The sequence below is a fragment of the Cervus elaphus genome, chromosome 6, assembly GCF_910594005.1.
Source record: "Cervus elaphus chromosome 6, mCerEla1.1, whole genome shotgun sequence".
NCBI lineage: Eukaryota > Metazoa > Chordata > Mammalia > Artiodactyla > Cervidae > Cervus > Cervus elaphus.
The window spans coordinates 25465908-25492007 of record NC_057820.1 but is presented as its reverse complement, the minus strand read 5'-3'; the positions used below and the strand labels follow the sequence as shown (position 1 = coordinate 25492007).

Here is a 26100-nt window from a genome sequence, read left to right as displayed (position 1 = left end):
CTGCAGTGCAGGAGACCCAGTTCAATCCCTGGGCCAGGAAGATCCCCTGGAGGGGGCATGGCAACCCACTGTGGTATTCTTACCTGGAGAATTCCATGGACAGAGGAACCTGGTGGGCTATGGTCCATGCGGTTGCAAAGAGTCAGACACAGCTGAAGTGACTGAGCACGCACTCACATACATCTATCTGTATCTAGGCAACACTGTAGATGGTGTCCTACTGCCCACCTCTTTCCAACTCTGTATTTAGTGAGGTCAGGTTAAAAACCACAATTTGGAGTTTAATCCCCCCATAAAGCCAGTTGTTAAACATCTGCCAGCACACCACTGCTCTAAGCCTACAAAAAGCTGCTTGATCATTTATTAACTTTTAATGACCAAATCCTCACTTTTGATGGGTTTAACATCATTCTTCTTTCTTCCAGTTTCCAGATTTGTGCAATCAGTTCATAGGAAGGTTTCTACCATATGGTTTCTCCAGTCATATGGTTTGTCCTTTCAACCTTGGCTAAACAGGATAATTTTATCTTTGGTTTAGACAACAGAAGTTGGCTAACAGAAGATCAACGTCTGTCTCATTGAATAGGTGAGCTTCTTCCTTTGAGTCAGCTCTTAAGTTTTTTATTTCATTTGTTGCACACAAGCACCGCTAAAATCTTTGAGTGAATCTCTGTCAGTTGTACCGTAATCAAATTGTAGTCGTTGTTGCAGCTTTTCAATTACAGTCATCTGCACAGTTGGCATTGGAGAAGGCAATGGTACCCCACTCCAGTACTCTTGCCAGGAGAATCCCATGGACGGAGGAGCCTGGTAGGCTGTAGTCCATGCGGTCGCTAAGAGTCGGACACGACTGAGCGACTTCACTTTCACTTTTCACTTTCGTGCGTTGGAGAAGGAAATGGCAACCCTCTCCAGCGTTCTTGCCTGGAGAATCCCAGGGATGGGGGAGCCTGGTGGGCTGCCATCTATGGGGTCGCACAGAGTTGGACATGACTGAAGCGACCTAGCAGCAGCAGCAGCACAGTTGGCATAGTTTAGTTTCTAACTCATGTTCACTATTCCTTTGTCATCTCTACCAATTCTCTCTCTCTCTCTCTTTTTTAAATACAGTAGTTTTTAAAAAAATATTTATTCATTTATTTGGCTGCACTGGGTCTCAGTTGTGGCCCTTGGGATCTTCAGTCTTCATTGCATGTGTGATCTTCAGTTGTGGTATGTGGGATCTAGGTAGATTTCCTAATCTAGAGGGCTTCCCATGTGGCTCAGCAGTAAAAAAAAAAAATCCTCCTGCCAATGCAGGAGACACAGGAGACGCAGGTTTGATCCCTGAGTCAGGAAGATTCCCTGGAGAAGGAAATGATAACCCACTCCAGTATTCTTGCCTGGGAAATCTCACAGACAGAAGAGCCTGGCAGGCTACGGTCCATGGGGTTGCAGAGTCAGACACGACTGAGCAACTGAGCGCACACGGGATCTAGTTCCTTGACCAAGGATCCAACCGGGGCCCCTGCATTGGTAGTGTGGAGTCTTAGCCACTGGAACACCAGGGAAGTCCCCCAGTTCACTCTCTGAAGATACTTTGTCAACACAGCTATTTCCACTTGAAGGAGACTCTGATTTAACTGAGAAGAAAACTAATGTATTTTTTAAAAATTTCCTGCCAGAACCGTACGTAGTTTTCTGAGGCTTTTAAGAATTCTGCGATTTAGAATTATTCCATTTGTTATCATCCGGGGCTTTCTCCTTTTCTTTGGAGGCCAGATTTCAAATGTTGGAAAACAATGACATCAAGATCATCTCAATAATCTAAAGAGTACTATAGGAATTAAAATCGTAAATTACCAACATCAGAATGTTTCCAGATGTGGTAGAGACAATCTGAGAACAGGAGATTCCAATCCCTCAGGCAGGAAAAAGAAGCAAAAAGAAAGAGATAGGACAGGGTGGCAGATGGCAAATTCCTATGGCTTCCCACTTTTGCCTGCAATTGACTTAAAATAAATAAATAAATAAATAGCTCAGAGATGGTTTAAAAGTTGTGCTGTTTTATTTCTATGTAACTGAGAAATTGCCTCAAAGACTATGCTGCTTTCCTGGTTCTATGGAGCTTCCTTCTGGAACTTCGTTTCTACAGGAGTTGGTGATTGAGGTGAATTCTGTAATAAAAATAGGTTCACAGGATACATCCCTGGGGGTGATTGGCTGTGACCGGGACCACCTGAGCTTTGCCCACTTCCCTTGAAAGTAGCTTCCACACAGGTAGCAGCCCCTGCAGACGTGGGGCCCGGCCTTCTCCCAGACTTCAGCTTACATGTCTCCTCGGGGCTCCTTAGTTGTAGAGGAGGTGGGGGAGCTGGTGCTGTGATGTGCGCCCTCTGTGGGGAGACCTGGAGTTGTCAGAACTTGGGGTGTCGGGGAAAACCTGGTTGACATGTCACAGTAGGTCCCCAAGTTCCCAGGTGCGGAGGCCTCTCTGTTCCCCTCCGAGGTCTTGGGCTGGGCGGAGGGTGTGAGGACAGCGCCGCTCACAGCTGTGCTCCCAGACAAGGAAGGGGCCCCGGTGGACGCGCTCGGTCTGGAAATGACGGGCACTGGCTGAAGCTGGACACGTGCCACCATGCTGACTCTGGGCTTAATTCCATCTGGTGCTCCAAAAATACTGGATGGCCACAAAGCTAGCAAGGGCGCTGTCTCCCTGTTGTAAGCAAACTCTGGTTGCTCCATCAGTCTTTGAATTGGCTGTAAGGAGGACGGAGAGACCAAGTTAGATAAGACACTTCCTGGCTGGAATATACAGGCCGCTCTGTGCAAATTGACCGTTTTGGCCTAAAAGAACTTTTTTTTTTTTTTGGAAGGAGAAGTGCATAAGAATTGGCTCATGGGAAAGAATCTGCCTGCAATAAAGGAGACCAGGGGGGTCGATCCCTGGGTCAGGAAGATACCCTGAAGAAGGGAATGGCTACCCACTCCAGTATTCTTGCCTGGAAAATCTCATGGACAGAGGAGCCTGGAGGGCTACAGTTCATGGAGTCGCAAAGAGTCAGACACGACTTGGTGGCTAAAACACACACAGTGCATGTATGGCTTCTGCAGGAGATGAAGAGGGCGTCTGAGACTGGGGTGACTTGCAACAGGTAGGTGTGGTTGAAGTAGGGCTAAACTGGGAAACTGGTTTGACTTTTGCCTGATTTGCCTAGGTTTAAATGCCATCTGTCCCCAGAGATACAAACATTGAGCATAAGGAAGCAAGTCCTGAGGACAGGTCCATGTCAACGTCCGCAAGGAGAAAGGTTCTAAAGTGTCCTTAGATCCCTGCTGTAGCCTGGTCTCTGCCACCCATGGCCCAAGTCAGGTCCATGCTGGTGCTTTGACCAAACAGTTAACAATGGGCCAGATATTTTCTGTCCTTTCATTTTTTCTCCCCTTTATTTTATTTTTTATTTTTTCTCTCCCCTTTATTATTAGTGTGTCAAAACGGTAGGACATTTTCAACAAAGACATCCTTTTGGCACTACTGTGCTATATTCTACAAACCCCTTCACCAATCGGTGCCCTTTAATTTGGTCTAATATTTTGTGTCTTTCTTGTCTCGTCTCCATTGACCTATTTTTTGTCACCAGTTTCCTATTAGAATGGTAAAGTGCCGCAAGAAAAATACAAATAGGTCAAACCTTTTCTTTCTTTTTGTATTTTGGCTCCACGGGGTCTTCATTGCAGTGTGTGGGCTTTCTGTAGTTGTAGCCCATGGCTTAGTTACTCCATGGCATGTGGGATCTTAGTTCCCCATAAGGAAACAAACCCACATCCCCTGCATTGGAAGACTGATTTTCAACCACAGGACCACCAGGGAACTCTCACATAGTTTTTACTGAGCCCAAGTTCTGTTGGTCTTTCTTGCTGAGGGAGCCACAGAGTTTTTTAGGTGGCCTACCAACATCCTAGTCATTATGTCCTAAATGGTTAAATATTTTCCTGATGTAGCTGTTATTTGTAGACTTAGGATTTCCTTCAGGATGATATTGGAATTGAAATAGTTTCAACTTTATATCTTCTAAACTAAAATTCCCAGTATAGAATTTCTCTGATATGATAGAAGAATATGATAAGAAAAAAAAAAATCTGTTCTCTCTGAATCTAAAACATTTCTATCTGGGTTCAGTACACAAGAAGTTTGAAAAATTTAAACACCTTCATATTTTACCAGTCCCTCAGATATTAGCAGTGTGCTGTTTCTACAATTCAGCTACGGGCTTCTCTTGTAAGTGATCTAAAACAAGGATTGTAGCCTGGGAGAAATTCTGCCCTCCAGGGGACATTTGGCAATGTCTGGAGACATTGTTGATTGTCCCATATAGAGGATAAGGGTGGTAGTGGCATCTAGAGGGGACAGGTCAGGGATGCTGGCTAAACATCTTACAATGCACAGCACAGCCCAGCAACAAAGAATTATCCAGCCCCAAAAGTGCTGCTGTTGAGACACATTGATCCAAAGTAACTTAATTCTTTCAGGAAACATAAATGCCCCTGACTTACCAGCACTGGAACTATATAGTAGCTTTTTCTGTATCCAGGATTGCTGTCACTGCTCTCTTCGGACAAACCAAGCACCCCTTTCTGTAAACAGAAAAATGCAGTTGTCTTAGAACCCCTTTTGTTCTTTTGGTCTATGGCTTCCTTTCCAAATATTTCACAGATACATATATTTTAAAACTTTGAAAATGATCCACAAAATGCTAGAAAAGGAAAAAGCATTTTATGCATGGCTGATGAAACAGAAGTGACTAGAAAACAAAATCAGAATAAGCAGTGTTTAAGATGCTGAGGTGATCTTTAATGTTCTGACTTTGTAAACGTTAAAAACGTTATTATAATGGATTCACATGGTGGTTTTCTTTCTTTTTAAATAATTTTTACTTTTTGGCAGCAACACGCAGCACGTGGGATTTTAGTTCCCCAACCAGGGATCAAACCCATACCCCCTGCATTGGATGCATGGAGTTTTAACCCCTGGACTGCCAGGGAAGTCCAGAGTGTTGTGTGAGAGAATTTGTGTGTGTGTGTGCTAAGTCGCTTCAGTCACGTCCAGCTCTTTGTAACCCCATGGACTATAGCCTACCAGGCTCCTCTGTCCGTGGAATTCTCCATGCAAAAATACTGGAGTGGGTCTCTCCTTCCCGCTGAAGTGGGAGAAGCCATTTCCTTCTCCAGGGGATCTTCTGGACCCAGGGATCAAACTGTATAGTCCATAGGTCACAAAGAGTCAGACACGACCGAGTGACTCACTTTCACTAAAAAAAGAGAATGTAGCCATGATTCTTACACAAACATAAAAGGAACAAGTGTCAAGGATTATATTTAATTCATTAATTAATGGGGGCACTGGCAAGCTGTTACAACAGTTTAAAAGAGAGCTCAATACCACACATTTCTGCTCAGATAAGGGAAACTGAAATGAATTTACAGATAGTGCAAAATGGGCCCAACTGGTCAATGTCCACAGGCAATAATCAATTGTGTCCTACCAGACAGTTCTCATTTCTATGCACAGGATTTAATTACATTACTATCAGGTTTGTGCAAGTTAACTTCTCTCTCTCCAGTGGTCTAAAACAGTCAAAGGCAGGGCAACCCTGGTGGCTCAGTGGTAAAGAATCCACCTGCTGTAGCAGGAGACGAGGGTTCTATCCCCAGTCCTTGAAGATCCCACACGCCTCAGAGCAAGAGAGCCCCTGCGCCACAACCGTTGACCTGTGCTCCAGAGCCCAGGCATCGTAACTTCTGAGCCCACATGCTGCAACTGCTGAAATTCCTGCACCCTAAAGCCTGTGCTCCGCAACAAAGAGTTAACCCCACTCACTGCAACTAGAGAAAAGCCTGTGCAGCAAAGACCCTGCACAGCCAAAAATTAATAAATAGAATTAAAAAAATAAAACAAAGGCAAAGTGACAATAACTGGAATAGACGCACTAGCCAGATTGTCACTAAATTTCAATCTTTCACAATTTGTCCTTACTCTGCCTTTGTTCTTAGGATGTTTTCTTCTCGACAAGCCTCATGTTAGTGGCCACAAATTCAGTATGATTTGGGGCACTGAGAAGACACTTTCTTATCACCTGACTCTACCTACCTGCCTGTAAGGTACCTGGAATTCCACACGAGGACCTTTAGTCTTTGAGCAGACCTGGCTTCACACCACACAACACAAATGAATCCCCACAGAGGGCAATGTTTACAAGGTGCCTTATGGCACACACGTGTGTGATCGTCTTTGATTTTCAAGGCAGTTCATTTCAAAAATGATGAAACTGGGAGGCTTGCCCAGTTTCCTGGTGAGTGATGCAGTGGGGACTTGAACCCCATCCCGGCTTCAGATGGTGTCTACTTCCTGCCCTGCTCACATGCCTTACAAGACTGGTGCTTCCGGGACAGGTCCTACCGAAGGCAGACAGAGGCACAGGAAGAAGATTCACACTTGCTCACCAAGTTCCAGGGCACCACCATCAATACTGGCAGGCTCATTCAACACTCATGACTCACACCTTTATTGAGCACCCACTATGTTGCCCCACGGGGGTCACAGTATTGAGCAAGACAGAGTCCCCATCCTTGGGAACATAAATTATAGTAGGGAAGACACACATCAAACAACTAAGTACAACATGGATTATTCAGTCAGGACTGTTAGAAGTGCTACAAAGAACTGCCAGGAGTGCAAGTGAGCCTGGGGTGATTTGACTAGACTGGGGATGGGGAGGGAGGATCAGGGAAGTGCTGTTGAAACCACACTCCCAGGGATGACTAGCAGTTAAGGGTTTGGGGATGGGGAGGAGGGCGGCTCTGGGGCAGGTTGAAGGGAAAGAATATTTCAGAGGAAGTAAGCAGCAACAGTGGAGACGGAGTCAGCTCTCCGTTGCTCTCCTTTTTCTTCTGCCTCTGTGCCCATGGGCTCTTCTCTGAGTCTTCAACAAAAACCTAAATATTTTTTAGGTAGAATGTGTTGTGGAGCTATTCTTGAGCAGAAAGACCTTCCCTTTATCCAAGTTAGTCTCTCTTCATGCCTTGGAGTCAGTAACTTAAACATCACTTCTGAACATTTCAGTTCAGCTCAGGTCATTCACTCAGTTGTGTCCGACTCTGCAACCCCATGAACTGCAGCACACCAGGCCTCCCTGTCCATCACCAACTCCCGGAGTTCACCCAAACTCATGCCCATTGAGTCAGTGATGCCATCCAACCATCTCATCCTCTGTTGTCCCCCTTCTCCTCCTGCCCTCAATCTTTCTCAGCATCAGGGTCTTTTCAAATGAGTCAGCTCTTCGCATCAGGTAGCCAAAGTATTGGAGTTTCAGCTTCAGCACCAGTCCTTCCAATGAACACCCAGGACTGATCTCCTTTAGGATGGACTGGTTGCATCTCCTTACAGTCCAAGGGACTCTCAAGAGTCTTCTCCAACACCACAGTTCAAAAGCATCAATTCTTCAGCACTCAGCTTTCTTTATAGTCCAACTCTCACATCCATACATGACTACTGGAAAAACCATAGCCTTGACTAGTCAGACCTTTGTTGGCAAAGTAATGTCTCTTGCTTTTTAATATGCTGTCTAGGTTGGTCATAACTTTCCTTCCAAGGAGTAAGTATCTGTTAATTTCATGGCTGTCATCACCATCTGCAGTGATTTTGGAGCCCAAAAAAATAAAGCCAGCCACTGTTCCCACTGTTTCCCCATCTATTTGCCATGAAGTGATGGGACCAGATGCCATGATCTTAATTTTCTGAATCTTGAGCTTTAAGCCAACTTTTCACTCTCCTCTTTCACTTTCATCACGCTACTACTGCTAAGTCACATCAGTCGTGTCCGACTCTGTGCGACCCCAGAGATGGAAGCCCACCAGGCTCCCGTCCCTGGGATTCTCCAGGCAAGAACACTGGAGTGGGTTGCCATTTCCTTCTCCAACTTTCTTCATATGGATACCTAAATTACTCTTAGGGCTTCCCTGGTGACTCAGCAGTAAAGAATCTGCCTGCATTGCAGGAGATGCAGGAGGCACAGATTCAATCCCTGGGTTGGAAAGATTTCCTGGTGGAAGGCATGGCAACCCACTCCAGTTTTCTTGCCTGGAGAATCCCATGGACAGAGGCGCCTGGCAGGCTACATACAGTCCATGGGGTCACACAGAGTTGGACATGACTGAAGCAGCTGAGCACGCATGCAAGTTACCCTTGGTTGCTTTCAATTTAGCATAAATGAATTTAGATCCTTTCTTGAAAGAGAGAATGGATATAAAAGGGTGGAGAATGGGGGGACGGGGGAAGAATTAATATAGTCACTCTTACGTCCAGAGCATGAGAAATCTAGATCTCACCTGCCTTTGTGTTCCTATAGGTAAATCTAGATGACCTGGAAGGGAAAGAAATGTGAAGACATCAGTGGCTACTCACCATCTGAAATGTGAGAACTCCGTGGAGAAAGACCAGAAGACTCACATGCTTCGCCATGCTGAGTGGCTGAAAGCACAAGGGAAACTTTTTTATTCATGTAAATGAACACAACTGTGTGTATACACAGATGATGTTTTGATCAGTCTTTATTTAACAGTGACCATGTACCGTGAGCACAAGGTACTAGAGCAGGTGGGGTGTGAAATCCTCACTTTGAAACACTTGCTAGCTGTGAGACCTGGGACAAATTATTTAACCTCTTTGTGCCTTATTTTTCTCATCTATAAAACGGAGATAATATTAAAAGCTATTTCAAGGGTCATTATGAAATTCAAATGAGGAAGTTCGTATGATGCATTTAAAATAGTACAGGAACACGGCAGCCCTCTATATGTTTTTAGCTTTTATTATTATTACCATGCTCTGAGCTGGGCAGCAAACAGAGAGATAGATAAATAAAATAGAGGCCTGGCTGCGTAGAATTTTTAGTCTGTTCAAGAGACGAAATAAAAGGAGTGGATTTCTGCCTCCATTACTTACTGCTTTATCCCTTGGGTTAGTTGCTCAGTCATGTCTGACTCTTTGTGACCCTGTTAGGGGAAGCACCCGGACTGAAACCGTCCACCCTGGCCAGGCTCCCTAGTAACCATTCACATGAGTCATTTTATAACAGGAGGTCCTGGGAAGGAATACGGAACTAATAAACGATGCGTGCGCCACCAGGAAGGATGCTGAGTCAGAATGATTGGCCAAAGACAACCCGGAAACTAATCCCATCCCCATAAAACCCGAGACTTCGAGCCACGTGGCTGAGCGGCTCTCCTGGGTTCCCTTACCCTCTTGCTCTCTGCCCCTGTGCCTTCTTCCAATAAAGTCTCTTGTTTTGTCAGCATGTGTCTCCTTGGACAATTCTTTTCCGAGTGTTAGACAAGAGCCCGCTCTTGGGGCCCTGGAGAGGGGCGCCCCCTTCCTACAATAACCCCACGGCCTGGAGCCTGCCAGGCTCCTCTGTCCATGGAATTTTCCAGGCAAGAATACTGGAGTGGGTTGCCATTCCCTTCTCCAGGGGATCTTCCTGACCCAGGAATGGAACCAGGTCTTCCTTCATGCAGGAAGATTCTTAACTGTCTGAGCCACTAGGGAAATGGCATAAAGAGGATCTATAAACTGGATGCAGCTCAGAGTGAGTTTCACCTGAACAGCGCCTTGCACAGCTGTCTAGATCAGAAGATGAATCTTTCAAGATTGAAAAATAATTAAAGCAACCTAATGGCCGCATGGGTCCTAGAAAATCAGGTTCTGGCTAAGCATTGGACACTGCCGAGATCCTGGCTGCTTCTTGACACGCATAACTTGTCCCCTCCCACTCAGAAGCCCCAAATCACTTTCCTTTGTTTTAGCACAAGATAGGCTATGAGCCCAAGTTCTAACAACACCTTTTAGGTTTCCCATTGCTGGGTGCTCCCTTGTGCACATGTTAACAAACTTCTGCTTGTTTTTCTCTTGTTTATCTGTCTTTGTCAGTCTGCCAGGGTTGCAACTGGAGATCCTAAAATGAGTAAAGGAAAATGGATTTTTTTCCCTTCCCTATTTCCTGCCTACCTGTCATCCCCAAATCCTTTTTATTTATTTATTTTTGGTTGCACTGGGTCTTTTTGCTACGTGTGGCTTTCTCTAGTTTCTGCAAGGGAGCTACTCTCTAGTTGCAGTGGGAGGGCTTCTCCTTGCAGTGGCTTCTCTTGTTCCTGGAGCACAGGCCCTGGGCACATGGGCTTCAATAGTTGTGGTGTGCATGTTTAGTTGCTCCGCAACATGTGGAATCTTCCCGGACCAGGGATCGAACTCGTGTCCCCTGCATTGGCAGGCAGAGTCTTATCCACTGAGCCACCAGGGAAGTCCCACCCCAAAAATCCTTTCTTGAGAACTTTCTATACTCCAGGTCCCGTGTAGTGTGCTTTTCACATATTATTTCATTTGATCCTTTCAGTGACTGCATCAGGAGGGTATTTTATATGCACATGTTGTACAAGAGGAAGTCAAGATTACAAAGGTTAATAAGTTCTCCAAGGTCACACCAAAGGAGGTGGCAGAGCAGGGTTTGAATGTCTGTCTGATTCCAGCTGATTTTTTCTGATCCCCATGCCTGTTTCTTACTTGGTTCTTTGGAGTTGGACAGGGTAATGGGCATGCCTGAATATCTCACCATTTACACAATCGTTTTGTCAAGACAGCCTAAAGCTGTGGTTCTCAGGTAGATCCTGGCAAAATTGAACTTTATTTGGAATTTTCCCAGGGGGTCATCCATCATTTTGGAAAACCGCAATTCCAGTGGCCAAACTGCCTGCCACATGCAGGCAAGAGCCTATTGTATTCATGGCAGTCTGCCTGGAAGCCACAGAGCTGACAAACTTTGTGTTCTGTGATAATAGCTACAGGTTGGCCTTTGGGAGATAAGTAAGTTTAGATAAGCTTAGAGATAAGTAAGTTTAGATAAGTTTAGATAAGTAAGTCACAAAGCTGGGATCCTCAAGATAAGATGAGTGTTATTCCTTCAGTCCTGTCCAACTCTTTGTGACCCCATGGACTGTACCCTGCCAGGCTCCTCTGTCCACGGGGTTTCCCAGGCAAGAATACTGGAGTGGGTAGTGATTTCCTTCTCCTTCTCAGGGGATCTTCCCAATCCAGGGATCAAACCCAGGTCTCTGTAGGCAGGTTCTTTACAGCCTGAGCCACAAGGGGAAGCCCTTGGTATGATTCGGGTCCTCAAGAAGAGCTCAGAGAGGTTGCATGCTTCTCTTTCCCTGTGTCTCTGTCGTGTGAAGACCCAGTAAGAAGGGGGCTGCCTGCCAGCTAAGAAGCAAGGGCTCCCCAGAACCTGACCTGCTGGCACCTGACCATCCTCAGTCTCCAGAACGGTGAGACACAAATGCCTGATTCTCAGTCCGCCCAGTCCATGGTGTTTTGTTATGGAGCCCAAGCTAAGACACAAGCCCACTGTACTGCTCCCAAGACTCGCTCTTTAAGGCCCTTGGTTCTAGTGTGGTACAGTTCCAGGTGCTGGGATACCTCTGCACCTGGGAGCCACCTGCCTGTCATGCACAATGATACTGTCTGCTTTTCTCTTCCCATGCATCTTCCCCCAACACACCCCGGACCAGCACTCCCCAGAATGGGCCATTCCCCACCTACCACTCAGCCTTCTGTATTAACGAAGGACAGCTGGACTGACTTTATGGAGGCTGATTAAGCTGATTCTCTGTCTGAGGAATATTAACCCACAGAGATGAGCTCTCTGTCCCTCCCTATGATATCATCTGATATTCCACCTTTAAATAATCATTCCTTTGACTTAAGTTACTGCCTCTCCTAATATTCGGTTCAATCCAACAAACATTTACCGTGCAAGGTGACAGGGACAAAGAGATGAAAGTTAGTATCTTTTTACTGAAGGCTTGTCAGGTCTGCCAGTTATACTGGGCCCTTATGAAGGTAAAGCAACCTGGCCCAATCTGCTTATTAAGAATGCTCCATGTCAGAGGAGAATTAAGCACTCATGTTTGGTCAGGGACAATGAGAAGTGAAGCCAGAACTGCCTGGAGAAAGGGAATACATTTCTCAGAGAATGTATTCAGAGAATACATTTCTCAGGGTCCCAAATAGCTTCCAGAAATCCAGAGAACCACCTCAAGAAAGTTAGGCCAAGTGGGAGTTCTGTCATAACGATAAAAAAATTTAAATAATAATTAAAAAAACAGTCATAATAAAACTAACCCTCACTAAGCTCTCATTACTGTGCTGTTTGACCTTCCCAACAAGCTACAAGGGGCTTCCTTCACAGTTCAGTTGGTAAAGAGACTGCCTGCCATACAGGAGACCTGGGTTTCTTTCCTGGGTCGGGAAGATCCCCTGGAGCAGGAAATGGCAACCCATTCCATTATCCTTGTCTGGAGAATCCCATGGACAGAGGAGCCTGGCAGGCTACAGTCTGTGGGGTCCCAAGAGTTGGGCAGGACTGAGCGACTAGGTACACACACACAAGCTACAAAATAAACAATACATGTTTAAATTACCTGCTCTGATAAATTTTGTTTTTAAAGCATGGCTGGAGTGACTTTAGGAAAGTAAACAGTCTAAGTAAAATGTCCCTTTTATCCAGTAGATCCTAATTTTTAAAACGTCTTGTAGGTATGGGGTTGTTTGGGTTCCTTCAGCGCTTCTGCTAAACTAGACGCTCCTCTACAGGTTTGGGAAAGGGGAAAACATATAATGACCTAGTCTTACCATTTCAAGCTTGAATAACAAAGAAATGTATGAAGAAGTCTTTCGCAGCCACAAACTTGGCTGATTCCATTTCTGCCTTTTCCCTTCAGCAAAACTGCTGGGGGAGAGCTTTAGGGAGAAGAAACTGGAGACCTTGCAGGCAAATCAACAGGCTCGCTTGCCTCACAGACTTATACCACCATGGTCTTGTTTCTTGTTGTTTTTTATCATACATTTCATCAGTAAAAAATTTTGAGCATGCACCATATACATATAAATGTATAGATATAGATATCATTTAATTATGTATCCATCTTTAAGCATGTGCTACTGCATATTTTTTATGTACATTATAGAAATCACTGAAAAACAAGTTTAAAAGTATGGAATTTAAAAATATAAAAATCTTAAAATGTTTTCCTTCCCCAGTGGGCCTGTTGCCCACCCCCAGGATACAAACACTCTGCTTTATTCCAGTGACCATCTCCTGTTGCCACATCCACCAGAAAGACTTCCCCTCTAGCTGACACCAAAAGGTTCACTAAGCCTCAGGTCCATAAATCAATAAATCTCAGGGTAGGTGTTTCCCTCCCGACCCCTCAAGACTCACCTGCTGCCGCTGGAGCTTTGGGAGATAGAGAGGAAGCTCCACCGAGAGTAAGACCTATCAGGCCTCCTCTTAACCCCACAAAATGCCCGTGGCGTTGTGTGCTCTCTAGACAGGAAGCCTTACAAAACATGATGTCAGATGGGCAGTGACAGTCTGTTTTCAGGATTTGCTTTTAAGAGAACTGCTTACCCCTGGCTTTGCAGCCAACCACACATCCCTGATTTCACATAATTATACCGAGGCTGGAGGGGACCGCGCACGTCAGAAGCTGGGTGAGGCCCGGGTGTACCGCACACGAACCGACAATGAATTCCTAGTCAGCAGAGAACCCATCAAAGAAACAGAACCAAATCCTGCAGACAAGTAACCTTTGAAATGCTTTATGTGTCAGTTTTATTTTTTTCCAAGTGAAAACTACCGCTACCGCTGTTGTCAGAGGAAACTACAAGGCAGACGTCAAATTCTAATTGAGTGAACCTAAGTCATATCACTGGGCTTCCCTGGTGGTTCAACGGTAAAGAATCTGCCTGCAGTGCAGAAGACCCAGGTTTGATCCCTGGGTCGGGAAGATCCCCTGGAGAAGGGCATGGCAACCCACTCTAGTACTCTTGCCTAGAGAATCCCATGGACAGAGGAGCTTGGCAGGCTACAGTCTATCGGGTTGCGCAGAGTCAGACACAACTGAAGTGAGTAGGCAGCAGCAGCAGGTTACATCACATCTCTTGTGCTGGCCTTTGCTCCAGTGTTACCCTTGGTGGGCACATAGAAATGTACCAGAAAATGTACACATCCACAACCTGCAAGGGGAGTCCTCCAACAGAGATTTCTAGAGAGTGAATTTGTATCCTGCATATATGTACAGTATACTTATGTGTACTTCAGGCCTATGTTCCTGGTGTGAAACCTATTTAGTTATTGCATATGTCTTTCAATACCCTACTAGCTTCAGTGCATAAAGATTTTATAGGTTTAGTTAAGAGTTTTACATTTTTGTTTATAGATGAGATTTATCTATGAGATTATTACGTCGACTTTGGCTTTGGCATGAGGTTTTCAACCTTTGCAAAATGACTAAAGAAGCTTTCTCTATGCTAACTTATGTTAGTATTTAACACAATGTGTATTTCCTTATGTTTTTCTAATCAAATACGACTCTCCTCAAAGGATATCCAGATCTTCAGGGCTTCTGTGAGGATTATAACGCTAATGCTTTAATTAACCTGCTTGAGTTACCAGGGAGTGGGGGACCTTCTTGCCCTGAGGCAGACTGCCTCAGACAAATATTTTGATTACTAGGCCAAAATCAATGAATTTCTTTAAAAAATTTTAATTTAAATTATTTATTTTTGGTTGCACTGGCTCTTCACTGCTACATGTGGGCTTTCCCTAGTTGCGGTGAGCAGGGACTCTTCATTGTGGTGCCCAGGCTTTGAATTGTGGTGGCTTCTTTTGTTGTGGAGCACCAGCTCTAGGGTGCTTCAGGAGTAATGGTGCACAAGCTTCAGTACTTGTGGTGCATGGGCTTAGTTGTTCCATGGCATGTGGGACCTTAGTTCTCTGACCAGGGATTGAACCTCTGTCTCCTGCATTGGCAGGTGGATTCTTAACCCCTGGACCACCAGGGAAGCCCCTGAATTTTTTTTGTAAAATATTGAGACTAGTCTTGAAAGACTATGGGCTCTTGAACAGCTCTATTATTTAAGAAAGCACTATTAGTCGCAAATATGAAAATGGCATTTTGCATTTAAAATTTGTTTGATGGTAACAGTAATCTGGTGGCTCAGTTGGTAAAGAATCTGCCTGTAATGCAGGAGACACAGGTTTGAACCCTGGGTCAGGAAGATCCCCTGGAGAAGGGATTGGCAACCCACTTCGGTATTCTTGCCTGGAGAATCCATGGACAGAGAAGCCTGGTGGACTACAGTACATAGGGTTGCACAGAGCTGAACACAGCTAAAGCAACTTAGCATACACGAACACATACACTAGACTACTGGTTTAGTGTAGGGTATTAGTCGCTCAGTGGTTTCCAGCGCTGCGTGATCCAGTGGACCATAGCCTGCCAGGCTCCTCTGTCCATGGGAGTCTCCTGGCAAGAATAACGGAGTGGGTTGCCACGGCCTCCTCCAAGGGATCTTCCAAACCCAGGGATTGAACCCACATCTCTTAAGTCTACCTGTATGGGCAAGAGAGTTCTTTACCACTAGCACCACCTGGGAAGCCCAGTCTAGCACCACTTTTTTCCCCTTACATGAGTGTTTCCCAAACCAGAGTTCCAAGTATCTAAACTTAAATGTCACAAAACAAAATATATATAGATTTTATCTATATATATATATTTATGTGGATGTATGTATGTATCATATGTATGTCTATATTACATAATACTTTGGAGGAGATAGTCTGTAAAAAATCAAACTAGTAGACTGTCAAAAGGTCAGATTTCAGGAATAGTTGCAGCTCACATTATTACCAAGTCCAAGCTGGCTCTGGTCCCGGCAAGCCAGGCCAATGAGTCTGAGCAAGGAAGTGTTGAGGCAAGGAATATGACTTTATTGGGAAAGCTCAGAAAGCTTCCCACTTAGAAGATACCAAACTAGTGTTTCAAAATGACCATCTTCTGGGGGGGAGGTCCTCTGAGTGCCAGGTTCTTTTACTGAACAGAGATGGAGGGAGGTGAGGAAACAAAGTAAAAAGGTCATTAATCCTTTCTAATATGTTCGAGAATGGCAAGCCTCAGGCAGGGGATGTGTAAATTTCTTCCTTCTTGCCATCCAGCAGTTGTGTAGGGTCCTGAACAAAGGCACTTTAGTTTATTTTTTTATATATATTTTTCATTTATTTTTATTAGTTGGAGGCTAATTACTTTACAATATTGTAGTGGTTTTTGCCATACATTGACATGAATCAGCCATGGATTTACATGTGTTCCCCATCCCAATACCCCCTCCTGGCACTTTAGTTTAATAGTCAGTCTGAGAGGGCAGGAGGCAGGCCATTATGTATGATTATAATAATAAAAATGCAGTAACGCAAGTCAAAGAACTGTTCCAACATGGAGTCAGAATTGGCTTTTACCTTCAACAACAGAGCTCACTTCTTTCTTGCTCTGATAATATTTGTGTCTCTACCCACCTCAGACACCTCTGTGTTCTCAGTTATTCTGGTTCATTTTCACTAAGATTTTTAGAAATAGCATTAGTTTTTCCTGTTTTAAAGATACAAAACTCTGGCTAATTTATTTTGGCCAAAGGGAGAATACCAAAAGAGTACTGGCGCTGTTGTAGCCACGCGTTCCGGGAAACAAACTCACTCAGAAAGACAATGCAGATAGTGGAGTGCAGTTTATTACACCGGTGGGCCCAAGGCAGAGTCTCCTCTTAGCCATAATAATAAGCTTCTCTCCTACTCTGGGGAACCAGCAATCAAGGGGACCTGTTGTTTCTTCTCCAGGTCTCCTGCTGCAGCATGGGCTGCTAGTCAATTTCTATTGATTGGGGAAGGCCAAGACCTCTGTTTCCTAAGAGGGAGGGAGAGGACTGGGGACACTGGTAATATTTATTTCGTGAACGTGGAAATGTGAATTACTAACTGCTGTCTGAGACAGGATTTGCTCTTTTAGAAGTCTAATATGAGTCTAGGAGGGCTCAGAAGTTTCTTCCTTGCAAGATGGATTCTCCTGCAGTCTTATTCTGGATTTCAAAGGTCTGTGAAAAAGGAAACAGATGACCCTCTGCTTGTAGCGTTGAGCACGGGAGCGTTTAAGAATACAAGGAAACACAGTTTATTCTTATTTGGGAAGGGAGACACTGATCACGAAGCTGGTTCCCACTGGCGGAGTGTGATCACTGCGGCTGTGCAGACTCCGGCGACTTCACAGATATGAGGTAGGGGGGCGCTTGTGTGAGCTTGTCCGTCTAGTTTGCCAGAGTAAAGTGAGTGTTTATGCAACTGACCTTTCAGGTTAAGGGCGATCGTTTGCTGCTTGTTTGAAAGAAAGCATGTTTTGTCCTTGGGCTTGAAGGTTTAAACTGACAACCTACTTTTATCGACCCAAGGACTAGACTATCGAACGTAGGTTTTTTTGTTTTTGGTCAAGTTTCATCTTTTCTGACTTGCTGTTTTAGTTACGTGGACAGCGGCTGTTGAACCGCGCCAGATGTCAACATCGACGTCACTTATCCCAAGGCTTTCAAGATAGAAGCTAATTTATATTGTCTAAGTTTGTGCAGCGTCTTCACAAGTTTTATTGGAACTGCGCCACTAACAATGCTAGGAACAGGACGCGCGCTAAATGAGATCACGAAAGGGGTGTGGAATATGTAGATACGCGCAGTGACTGCTGGTCGTGCTTAAACTACATACATATTTCCTAAGAGTTTAGACAATTTCCAGATGTCAAATGCTGCTGGTGGTAATTATCTCTTGGAAACTCTTTATACCTCAGAAGGGGAGTGGTATAGACGGCAGGAGAAAAGTCGTCCTACGCAGAGAGTGATTTGAATCTGTTGGTGTGGTACCAAGCAGTGACGGAAACTCATACTTACCTGGCAGGGGAGATACCATGATCACGAAGGTGGTTTTCCCAGGGCGAGGCTTATCCATTGCACTCCGGATGTGCTGACCCCTGCGATTTCCCCAAATGTGGGAAACTCGACTGCATAATTTGTGGTAGTGGGGGACTGCGTTCGCGCTTTCCCCTGATGTTTCTTTGTTTAAAAACAGAATTTTCGGCTTTTTACTACTCAGTGAAAGTTAAGGAGTGGTTTTTTTATTTTCTTCTCTAAAGAGTTGGTTTTTATGTATTATGGAAGTGCTAAGTTAATATTCTGCGATTCTCCAGCACACCTAGCTTTCCTTGTCCTTAACTATTTCTTGGAACTTAAGTTCACGGTTTGCTGAGTTGCAAATACTATCCCACAATCTCCCTTTTTGTTGCTTACTTTTTTCTTTCACTTTCTATCCTTCCCATAATCAGCCTTTTCCCATGAATTATTTTCTCGCATCAGTAGTAGCAGCGTAAGGCGCGCGTCATTTTACGTCATTAGCCCCGCCCTCTTGTGGGTGTGCGCAGAGGCGGGTGTCAGACCACCGGGCCGCCGCAGGTTTGGGTTTCTGATCTTTAAGGTACTACTTTCTGAGGCTGTAGTACGTTAACCGCGAGCTTGAAAGTGTTCAGAAAACTCAGATTTTACAGGCCGAACGTCGAAATGCAGGCGCTCCCTTTGTTTCCTTGGGAAGAATTTCCGCTTTCCTCTTCTGCCACCTCTGTGAATTAGCTGCTGTTGGCCTTTCTTTCATTTTGAAGCAAGCAATGTTAGCATCTTGTGTCTGCTGATATCTATTTTCTCTGGCCTTTCCTATTAAAAGGCCGTCTTGGTAGTGTTCAATACTGCTCTCCGGCTCAAATCCTTAATCACATCTGCCAAAATTTCTTTTTTGTATGAAGTAACATACTAGGAAACAGTGGCTGACTTTATTTTTCTGGGCTCCAAAATCACTGCAGATGGTGATTGCAGCCATGATCATATTAAAAGACGCTTACTCCTTGGAAGGAAAGTTATGACCAACCTAGACAGCATATTAAAAAGCAGAGACATTACTTTGCCAACAAAGGTCCGTCTAGTCAAGGCTATGGTTTTACCAGTGGTCATGTATGGATGTGAGAGTTGGACTATAAAGAAAGTTGAGTGTTGAAGAATTGATGCTTTTGAACTGTGATGTTGGCGAAAACTCTTGAGAGTTCCTTGGACTGCAAGGAGATCCAACCAGTCCATCCTAGAGGAGATCAGTCCTGGGTGTTCATTGGAAGGACTGATGCTGAAGCTGAAACTCCAATACTTTGGCCACCTGATGTGAAGAGCAGACTCATTTGAAAAGACCCTGATGCTGAGAAAGATTGAGGGCAGGAGGAGAAGGGGACGACAGAGGTTGAGACGGTTGGATGGCATCACAGACTAGATGGACATGGGTTTGGGTGGACTCTGGGAGTTGGTGATAGACAAGGAGGCCTGGCGTGCTGCGGTTCATGGGGTCGCAGAGAGTCCGACACGATTGAGTGACTGAACTGAACTGAACTGAACTGAACATATTAGCAGGTTCCAGAGATTGGGATGTGGACAGTTTTGGTAGGCTGTCATTCAGCCTTCCACCTTCATAAAACCTGCGGATTTTTTCGTCATTCTCAAGAACTAGAGAATGACGTCACTTAAAAGGGGTGTGGAAGCATGTAAATTTGCGGAGTGTCTTCTGGCCTTGTTCACATTGTACGTATATTTATGATTTTCGCAGATACTCTGGGATCCAAAATATTATTGCCTAGCTTTTGTAGTTCGGAGAAGTCTTTCTTTTGTAAATGACGGTCTATAGTTTGCATGAAGAGAATGACTGTATATGTGGAGTGTTCGGAATCTGAAGGTAAGCGGTGATGGGGGCACTTTCAGCTTCAGGTGTTTGGAGAGAGGTACGACGTGAACCCCTGAGAGAGCTCGATGATGAGACAGAATTGTTCAGTTCAGTCACTCAGTCGTGTCCGACTCTTGGCGACCCCATGACTGCAGCACACCAGGCTTCCCTGTCCAACATCAACTCCCAGAGTTTACTCAAACTCATTCATGTCCATTGAGTCGGTGATGCCACCCAACCATCTCATCCTCTGTCGTCCCCTTCTCCTCCCACCTTCAATCTTTCTCAGCATCAGGGTCTTTTCAAATGAGTCAGTTCTTCGCATCAGGTGGCTAAAGTATTGGAGTTTCAGTTTGACCATCAGTCCTTCCAGTGAATATTCAGGACTGATTTCGTTTAGGATGGACTGGTTGGATCTCCTTGCTGTCCAAGGGACTCTCAAGAGTCTTCTCCAACACCACAGTTCAAAATCATCAATTTTTCAGCGCTCAGCTTTCTTTATAGTCCAATTCTCACATCCATACACAACTCCTGGAAAAGCCATAGCCTTGACTAAACGGACCTTTTCTTATTTGGAACCAGTCTGTTGTTCCATGCCCAGTTCTAACTGTTGCTTCCTGACCTGCATACAGATTTCTCAAGAGGCAGGTCAGGTGGTCTGGTATTCCCATCTCTTTCAGAATTTTCCAATTTATTGTGATCCACACAGTCAAAGGCTTTGGAATAGTCAATAAAGCAGAACCAGATCTTTTTATGGAACTCTCTTGCTTTTTTGATGATCCAGAGGATGTTGGCAATTTGATCTCTGGTTCCTCTGCCTTTTCTAAAACCAGCTTGAACATCTGGAAGTTCTCGGTTCACGTATTGTTGAAGCCTGGCCTGGAGAATTTTGAGCATTGCTTTACTAGCATGTGAGATGAGTGCAATTGTGCGGTAATTTGAGCATTCTTTGGCATTGCCTTTCTTTGGGATTGGAATGAAAACTGACCTTTTCCAGTCCCATGGCCACTGCTGAGTTTTCCAAATTTGCTGGCATATTGAGTGCAGCACTTTCACAGCATCATCTTTCAGGATTTGAAATAGCTCAACTGGAATTCCATCACCTCCACTAGGTTTGTTCATAGTGATGCTTCCTAAGGCCCACTTGACTGCACATTCCTGGATGTCTGGCTCTAGGTGAGTGATCACACTATCGTGATTATCTGGGTCATGGGGATCTTTTTTTGTACAGTTCTTCTGTGTATTCTTATCACCTGTTCTTAATATCTTCTGCTTCTGTTAGGTGCATCCCATTTCTGTCCTTTATCAAAACCATCTTTGCATGAAATGTTCCCTTGATATCTCTTAATTTTCTTGAAGAGATCTCTAGTCTTCCCATTCTATTGTTTTCCTCTATTTCCTTGCTTTGATCTCTGAGGAAGGCTTTCTTATCTCTCCTTACTACTCTTTGAAATTCTGCATTCAAATGGGTATATCTTTCCTTTTCTCCTTTGCTTTCTGCTTCTCTTCTTTTCACAGCTATTTGTTAGGCCTCCTCAGACAGCCATTTTGCTTTTTTGCATTTCTTTTTCTTGGGGATGGTCTTGATCCCTGTCTCCTGTACAGTGTCATGAACCTCCATCCATAGTTCATCAGGCACTCTGTCTATCAGATCTAGTCCCTTAAATCTATTTCTCACTCCCACTGTATAATCATAAGGGATTTGATTTAGGTCATACCTGAATGGTCTTGTGGTTTTCCCTACTTTCTTCAATTTAAGTCTGAATTTGGCAATAAGGAGTTCATGATCTGAGTCAGCTCCCGGTCTTGTTTTTGCTGACTGTATAGAGCTTCTCCATCTTTGGCTGCAAAGAATATAATCAGTCTGATTTCGGTGTTGACCATCTGGTGATGTCCATGTGTAAAGTCTTCTCTTATGTTGTTGGAAGAGGGTGTTTGCTATGACCAGTGCGTTCTCTTGGCAAAACTCTATTAGCCTTTGTCCTGCTTCATTCTGTGCTCCAAGGCCAAATTTGCCTGTTACTCTAGGTATTTCTTGACTTCCTACTTTTGTATTCCAGTCCCCTGTAATAAAAAGGACGTCTTTTTTGGGTGTTAGTTCTAGAAGGTCTTGTAGGTCTTCATAGAACTGTTCAACTTCAGCTTTTCAGCATTACCAGTCTGGGCATAGACTTGGATTACCGTGATATTGAATGGTTTGCCTTGGATAGAATTGTTACAGTGGATTTTCTTGGTTTGGATATTTGAGAAGTTTGTGGCAGCTTTCCAACAGGTGCAAGTGTTGAGGTGTCTGATTTTCAAGGGGCGTATGGTTAGTGACATTTCCAAAGGGAACAGTTTTCTATTATATAACAGGTCCTGGCTGTTACTGAGCCTCCTCTGTTCAGTTCAGTTCAGTTCAGTAGCTCAGTCATGTCTGACTCTTTGTGATTCATGAACAACAGCACGCCAGGCCTCCCTGTCCATCACCAACTCCCGGAGTCCACCCAAACCATGTCCATTAAGTCGGTCATGCCATCCAACCATCTCATCCTCTGTCATCCCCTTCTCTTCCTGCCCTCAGTCTTTCCCAGCATCAGAGTCTTTTCCAATGAGTCAGCTCTTCGCATCAGGTGGCCAAAGTATTGGAGTTTCAGCTTCAACATCAGTCCTTCCAATGAACACCCAGGACTGATCTCCTTTAGGATGGACTGGTTGCATCTCCTTGCAGTCCAAGGGCATCAGAGGGCAGACAGACTGAAACCACAATCACAGACAATTAGCCAATCTGATCACACAGACCACAGCCTTGTCTAACTCAATGAAACTAAGCCATGCCGTGTGGGGCCACCCAAGATGCACGGGTCATGAGGAGAGGAGAGGTCTGACAGAATGTGGTCCACTGGAGAAGAGCCTCCTCTGAAGCATCCATAATCTATAATCAGGACCCAGTTCCTCCCACTGAGATGATCCTTCTGATGTTCTGTCCGAAGTTCAGCTTAGCCTGAAATCTCAGTGCCACTCATCCCCATGGGCTCTGTAGGCACCATACAGGCAGTTGTCCTCAGCATCATCGACATGGTATCTAGGGTTATCAGGTGAGAAGAACCAGGGTTTTGGTGAGTGTTAGCAGCTTATGTGTGTGTGTGTAAGACAGAGGGAATGAATTTATAGTTTCTTTGTATTTTCCTCTGTGTACTTGTGTTTTAAATATTGTTTTATTCTCTGTAGTTCTCTTTGAGGTCATTAAACAAAAGCAATCTAAGTGTTGAAAGAAAATATTAGGTTGTTTTTTACCTGTACTATGTAGTTAGGGCAATGATGGTTGTGTCTGTACTGAACACAGGCAGACTTCTTTTTTTCAAATCATTATTTCCTAAAAAATATAATGTAAGAACTATTTACATAGTACTTATGTTGTCTTAGGTATTATAAGTGGTCTTCCCTGGTGGCTCAGTAGTAAAGAATCCACCTGCCAATGCAGGAGATCAGGCTTGGATCCCTGGGTGGGGAAGATCCCCTGGAGAAGGAAATGGCAACCCACTCCAGTATTCTTGGCTGGAGAATTCCATGGACAGAGGAGCCTGATGGGCTACAGTGCATGTGGTCCCAAAGGGTCAGACAGGACTGAGGAACTGAGTACCCACCATGTATTATAAGTAATCTAGAAATGATTTCAAGTATACAGGGAGGAAGGATGTGTATAGGTCATACGCAAATACTAGGCCATTTTATGTAAGGAACTTCAGCACTCCCAGGTCTTAGTATCTGTGGAGGATCCTGGAACCAATCCCTGAGAGCAGAGAGACCTCTGTTCTTCCAAGAATCCATGTAGAGTTGTGGGTCTCAAACCCCACAACACGTTGAGACCACCCCAGGCAACTGAAAAATGGTGATGCTCTGGTTCCTTCCACAACCACAAAGGGTCAATTCAGTAGGCTTGGACTTTGGTTTATTTAAAGTCCCCAGATGATTCTAAAGTGGAGCCGGGGCTGGGTAGTTCTGGATAAGCATTTTCGTATAGGACCCAGCTGTCAAGATGCATGTCACTTTCCCTTTATTAGCCATGTAAATATTTGCTTTACTAAGTCCTTCCTCTGTTCATTCTCAGTGCTCATGAAACTATAATTTACAGCCCTTAGGGTATCTGCTATGCCATCAAATATATTTCATTATGTTTAACAGCACCCTCCCAGGAATTCCTAGGACTTCCCTGGTGGCTCAGATGGTAAAGCGTCTGCCTACAATGCGGGAGACCCGGGTTCGATCCCTGGGTCGGGAAGGTCCCCTGGAGAAGGAAATGGCAACCCACTCCAGTGTTCTTGCCTGGGAAATCCCATGTAGAGAGGAGCCTGGTGGGCTACAGCCCATGGGGTCGCAAAGAGTCAGACACGACTGAGCGACTTCACTTTCACTTTCCCAGGAATAGCAAATACTGCTTCAAAACAGTGAGAGTCAGATGAGGGCAGAAGGGAGGGGCATCAGGATGGGGAACACATGTAAATCCATGGCTGATTCATGTCAATGTATGGCAAAAACCACTACAATATTGTAAAGTAATTAGCCTCCAACTAATAAAAATAAATGTAAATAAAAAAAAGATGAGGAACAGAAGCCCAGACTGTCCTATTCTCATCTGTTTCCCCTGAAACTGAGGAGATACTTAAAATTTTTGGATGGATAGGTGAACAAACAGAGTTAAGACCATATATTGAACTACTGATCTTGAATTTATTTATTGCTTTTTAAAAAAATACTTACCTTTAAAATTTTTTTCCAAACTTTAAACTTTTAATTTTTCACTGTTTTTTTTTTTTTTTTTTTTTTATAACCAAAACAAAACTAACCATGTTGTGATAGTTTCAAGTGGACAGTGAGGGGACTCAGCCACACATATACATGGATCCATTCTCCCCCAAAACTCTCCTATCCAGGCTGCCTAACAGAATAACATTGAGTTGTGAACTTGAATATATTTAAAGACTAGAGTATTACACTTAAAGGCTAGAGAATACATTTAATTAATAAGATTAGAAATATCTGTGTGTGAGAATGCTGATCTGGGTGTAATCACATAAGTGATAACAGGGGTAAATGTGAGTGAGGCCCCATCCTTCAGTCCAAGGGTCCAGGCACAGAAGACATCCACAATGTTTTTAGCAAAGCTTGGGAAGGACTTTGTGGTTACCCAGAAAGACAGGGACAGCCCTGGATCATATTAACAGGTGTAGGATCTGGAACATCAGAGACAATCATTCCATTTTTGTCCTTTTCCAGATCACATCTGTGGTATTATATGCAGTTCTGAAAACCACCATTGAGGGTGGGGACAATATAAAAACTAGAGAATATTTGGCAAAGACTCCCAGGATGTGGGGAAAAATCAAACCGTGTCACAGAGGGAATAGTTGGAGGACTGGGCAAGTTTTGCTTGGAGGAATGCAGGACTGTGGAAGTTATTTTTATTTATTTGAAAGGTTAACATTGAGAAAACAGACTGGATTTATCCAATATGACTACAGAGTTGGGTTAGAACCGAATTTTAATTCCATACAAAGAATGACTTTTTCCAAGATCAAAGTTAGCCAAGAAAGGACTATGGAATGGCTCTCTTGCATAGACTGAGGTATTCTGGCAGCTATCTATATGTCAGTGATGTGGAGGAGCACTTAATCAGGGGGTCCTAATTAAATGCAGATACTGCTTGGGTAGGTCCCCAGTGGAGCCTGATCTCGCCTGCATTTCTAACAAGCTCCCAGGTGATGGCAACTCTGTGGCCTCTAAGGTTCTTTTCAAGTCTGAGACTTTGACTTCTATGAAGTTGATTGTGGCTTTCCAGGAGGTGCTAGTGGTAAAGAACCCACCTGCCAATGCAGGAGACCTAAGAGATGAGGGTCCGATCCCTGTGTCGGGAAGATCCCCAGGAGGAGGGCATGACAACCCACTCCAGTACTTTTGCCTGGAGAATCTCACAGACAGAGGAGCCTGGCAGGCTACAGTCCATAGGGTTGCAAAGAGTCGGACACGACTTAGAGACGTAGCATGCACACACACCTTTTGTATGCAGACTTCGTTTCCTTTGATTTCTAGGTATAGCCTGTTGTAACCCGGTGTAAGGAGAGATCTTTGGGAAACTTCCCAAACAAAACCAAAGCCCCCTATGAATGCCATGTAGTGGTTTTTCACTGTGAAGGCACAGAAAGGACTAATAGACTGTGATCATTGTTCTTAATTCAGAGGTGCCAAGGTTACCATTCTCTTTCGTGAAAAGTGGACCTAGTATTTGTAGAGATGGAGAATGAGTCATATCCACAAAATCTTTCTTCCTTTTTGCTTTGTACATCTGTATAAACAGATCAGGGAGAAACTTGTAACTTTGCCTCTCAAATAAGACAAAAAGAAATTT

At 44.3% G+C, this 26100-nt stretch overlaps 1 long non-coding RNA gene and 1 other non-coding gene across 2 annotated transcripts; both read left to right on the top strand.

Moving 5' to 3' along the window:
• Positions 1-3075: 3075 nt before the first annotated feature.
• LOC122696440 lies at positions 3076-9329 on the top strand. The gene is made up of 2 exons (XR_006341754.1): positions 3076-3134; positions 8385-9329. It is a non-coding gene; the product is annotated as an uncharacterized LOC122696440 (long non-coding RNA).
• An 8520-nt stretch (positions 9330-17849) lies between these two features.
• Positions 17850-18013, top strand: LOC122696681. The gene has a single exon (XR_006341815.1). It is a non-coding gene; the product is annotated as a U1 spliceosomal RNA (small nuclear RNA).
• Positions 18014-26100: the final 8087 nt, after the last annotated feature.